Here is a 4855-nt window from a genome sequence, read left to right as displayed (position 1 = left end):
TACAGGAATGCTCTATGTTCCAGGGATTGGGAAGAGGCACTCCTTCAGTTGTGGCGAGGCGGATATCCCTGTGTCGGCATGCTTCCGTCACATTGAAGGGTCCTTCCCAACTGGGGGAGAGTTTGTGGAGCCCTTCTCGGTTCAGTACTCGTTGTAGGACTAGGTCTCGGACCCCGGGCTCCCTACTATGCACGATCCGCTGGCGGTGGCGCCCGAGCGCTTGGTGGTATCGTGCATTTCAGGTCGCCGCTTGCCATCTGCGTTCGTTGATGAAGTCCATGTCCTTACGCCGCAGCTATTCCTGCATAGACTTGTTAAAATACTGGACCCGTGGGGAGCCCATAAGGGTTTCTGAGGGAAGGCAGGCTTCAGCCCCGTAGACCAGGAAGGACGGGGTCTCCCCGGTGGCCCGACTAGTTGTCACCGCCGGAGCCAGAGTCTCCGCTGAAAACGTCCTTCAGCACCCCCTCGGGTGACTGATACCCGAGGTCCGGTTCTCCCGCGGCCACCTCGCCGCTGTCGACCCTTTCTTCACCAGGCCGGCGGCGAGGAGGGGAGCCGTCCTTGGAGGTCTGCTCGCGCCGTTCGCTGACGCGCTTCGCGAGTTCGATGATCTCACGACACTTCGCGGCGCTATGGCGACTGTTGGGGTGTACAGGGCATGAGCCGCTGTTACCCCTCTGCGGCCGTGGGCGCTCGTTGCGCTCGTTTTGGCCCCCAGTCGTAGCTGCGACGACTGGAGCAGCAAACGGCGGCCTCTTGGAGCCACAGTTCTTCTTTTTCTTCTTTCTGCCGTTCTAAGCGACGGCACCCGAGCCACCCGTCTGGGCAACCCCGGTCTGTGGTGCCGAGTGCCATGCCTGGCCCTCGGCAGCCCTGGCGCACTTGTCGAACAGAGCGAAGAGCGTGGTGACAGTTTCCACGTCATGCGTGGCCAACTTCTCTAGCATCTTTTCATCACGCACCCCCTGGCAGAAAGCAGTGATGATGGAAGCATCTGAGATATGGGGTATAGTTCCTCGTACCTTGGTGAAGCGGGAGATGAAGGTTCGGAGAGTTTCCCTGGGCTCCTGCCTCACTGCATGGAGGTGAGCCTCCATGCCATGTCGCTGATAAGCACTGGCGAAGTTCGCTGCGAACCGTGCGCAGATCTCTTCCTAGGAGTAGAGTGATCCTGGGGTAAGGTTCATGAGCCAAGTCCGGGCAGGCCCAGACAAGGCAACATGAAAATATGTTGCCATTACGGTGGTGTCTCCACTCGCTGCCGTAATGGCAGTGACGTACACCTGCAAGAATTCTGACGGGTTGGACGTATCGTCGTACTTTTCCAGCAGGTGCGGCCGGAACTTGGATGGCAGGTCGCCGCACGAAGATGATCCGCGAGACTAGCGCAGCCCACGCCGGCCAAAGGGACACTCGCCTGGAACCGGGCGCTCACTAGGGTTTGCGGTGCTACCGCAGCAAAGTCTTGATCGAGGTTGCGACCCTCGATGTTTAGTCGGCGCTCACGCGCCCTCTCTAGAGAGACTCGAGCGTCTTCGCGACCCTCGAAGTTTTGTCGGCGCTCCCGCGCCCTCTCCGGAGAGACCCAGGCATCCTCTCCCGCACGCCTGTGGTTGAGCTCTGCCCGGAGGTCGTCGGTCTGTGCACCCCTCACAGAGGGTGAGCGCACAGACGCCATCGCCTCATGTTGGCGCCAGGATGACCGTGGCCTAGACCTGGTCGAGCCAGAGTGCGCCATGCCGAGCAGTCGGTCGATGTCGTCACGCCACTGCTTAATGGCCCTGGTGAGGCCGTGGAGCTTGGAGGGTGGCGTAGTAACTCCCTGGCCACAGACAACGCCCCCGGAGCAACCCTCGATGGAGTCCAGGATGTCTGCGCAGTTGTATGCTGTTGTGCAGCGTGCACGGCAGCAGTGCCCGGCACTGGGCGGTTGGGAACCCGTGGCGTGGAAGAAGCAGCTTCCTCCTCCACCAGAAAATCCTCCAAAGTCTCGGCGCGGTGCTCAATGATCTGCACTATCATGCTGAGCAAGAAAATAAGCAAAAACCTAAAGCCTAGCCCCCACCTGGCGCGCCAAATGTCGGAGAGGAATTCTCCGGCCGGGTGGCAGAATGCACCCGCCCTAAATCCTAAGATGAGGAGGGGCCTAAGAGTTTTGCCTGTTAGGTGGAAACGAGAACAACACAAGAACACACAAGGATTTAGAGTGGTTCGGGCCGCCGGAGCGTAATACCCTACTCCACTGTGTGATGTATTGAGCTTGAGAGCTTGAGAGTCTAAGTGAGCTTGAGCCTAAGTTGGGTCTAAGTGTGTCTACCTTGTAACGCCGCGTGCCCTCCCTTTTATAGCTCAAGGGGGCACGTACAAGGGTGCCGAGCCCCGACATGTAGGCCCAGAGGCAAAATGGAGGGAATACATATAGAAGTATCCAATGCCTGTGTCGCCCAGAAGATCTCCAAACGCCATAATGTCCGTAGCGCCTACAGTGTAGATATGTCGCGCTGCCTTCTTGGTAACGTGCGAGTGATGATGAGCACAGTGTATGCCACAGCATGGACGTACTGCCTACCAACGGAATAGACAGGCACACCGTTGTCACACCCGGGTTTTAGGGGCACCAAGACCCGGGCGCGAACATAATCACCATGTGTGCTGGGACCAAGTCTCACACATATGATGAATCATGGTACAGGATCGAATGTCACATCTTTACTACATAACAGGAGTTCGATACAAAATAAATAAATATTTACATCATAAGGAGACAACAGTCCAGCAACCCAAAGTTGACTGGGAGACGATGACCTAGATCTCTCACGAACTCGCCACAGCATCCTTCATGCGCCTCATCCTGTGGTACCTGTTCTTGACCTATGAGGGTGTGAGACAGCAAGAGTGAGCTCACATACGTTCATCGCTCAACAAGTTGTGGGGAATAATGTGCATGAACTCGCCAAAGGTGGGAGCTCATGTGAAGTGTAAGGCTTACCAAGGAGTATGGTTAGAGCTGAGCATTGCTTTTAAAGTTGGTCAAAATTTTATTAGCAGTTACTAAGTATAAGTAAATACCAACCCAATTAAACAGTAGAACAAAAGTAACAACATCACCTGTGATGCAATGCATATGACAAATTGAATTTAGTTCCATAAATTAATCATGTGAGTGTCTGAGCTGCTCATGACCGTGAGCACGGCTAGTATACCAGTTTTACACTCTGCAGAGGTTGCGCATCTTTACCCACAAGTCATGTTACCCATCTGCCAAGAGACGGCCAATCCCATACACCTCTACCAAGGAGGCGAGGCAGGGTAACACTACGAGGCTTTTACAAAGTTCCACTAGCTTCAGAAAACCCGCTACAGTTTATAGGAAGCTCCAGTGCAGGAATCCCTCGCCTGACCGCCATCGCAGCAAAATCAACCAAGGACCTCCCTACACTGACCACTCCCCTACTGTCCTTGCCCCTTTTGGGTAAGGTAGTCATCCACTAGCTTTCCTAGTTAATCAGCCAAGGACGTCCATTAAACCCTTGTGGTAGCACTGTTTTCCCGGGTGGTTCTCCATGTTCCCATTAACATAATGATCTTAACATGAACAGTAATAATAAACTGATAATAAAAAGTGTAATCATGAGTAGTGAATATCTCTATACCCAAAACCACATAAAGCAATAGCATGTACTACCCAAAAATTTAGTAGTAAAACCAGTGGTGAAACAAGGTATAAAGATAGTCAAAATCTAGGGTAACCTATTGGGTCCCATCAAAATTAACCTATGCAGATCATTATGATTAATAAGAACATGACTAGATAAAAAGAAGTGATCAAGGGCACAACTTGCCTGGGACTTGAGATTCCAGGTACCAACTTGCTCTTCAGATTCTCGTGACCTCACCGCTATTCGTAGCAATACATACAAATAGGCAAAGATCATATAAAAATAACAGTACACCAAACATGAGAACAAACAACGTAAGATTATTCTACGCGATGCTACAAGGTCGTGGGAACGAGAATCGCTAAATTCGGGGTTACAATTATGAAGTTATGGTTTTCCGAAGATCCACGTGGTTAAATATAACATAGACTAAGTGCAACATTTTAACCTATATTTCATGATAAAACAAAGTTACTAAATAATAATAAATATTATTGTGAGACTAATGCAACTAGAATGGATCAAAACGAAGTTACGGTTATTGAGTTATGAATTTCAAAAATTATCTAGCACCTAGAATAGATTAATTCAAATGAACAATTTTAATCCAAGTTTCATGGTTAAACAAAGGTATTAGGTGGTAAAAAATATTAATACAACATTATTGCAACTGAAATGACTCAATTTGGAGTTAAAATGAATTAACTATGAATTTTACAAGTTTCTAGAATTATTTGTGTACTAAAAATTTATTTCTATATTTAAATTTTAAACTTCTCTGTTCCCTGGTTGCGCGCATAAAAATAGAGGAACTCGGGGTTTGATTTGTAAAAACTCTCAAGATTCAGCTACACCTAGGAAAGGATTGCGAGTTGATTCCGAAATAAGGAAGGGTCGCTTTAGCAAATAAACCCCGACTGAGTCTCCAGATGCGCCCTGGCCGTTTGATCAATGATCAAGAGCCCGGATTAGATGACGAAAGGGTACGCACCCAGAGCCGTTCAGATTTGGTCCGAAGTCAGGATTTAAAGCGCATGGATCTAATCTACACCATCCAATTCCTACTACACGGCCTAGATCAATTACTCGAAGCAATATACCTGTTGTCAGATCGCGACCGTTGGTTAGGATCCAATGGTGAACGCGGTCTTCTCTAACCTTTCGCCGTATGGGCACGGCGGTGCGGTTCCGCC

Source organism: Zea mays, chromosome 4 (genome assembly GCF_902167145.1).
Source record: "Zea mays cultivar B73 chromosome 4, Zm-B73-REFERENCE-NAM-5.0, whole genome shotgun sequence".
Classification (NCBI taxonomy): domain Eukaryota; kingdom Viridiplantae; phylum Streptophyta; class Magnoliopsida; order Poales; family Poaceae; genus Zea; species Zea mays.
Note: the sequence above shows the minus strand (reverse complement) of the source record.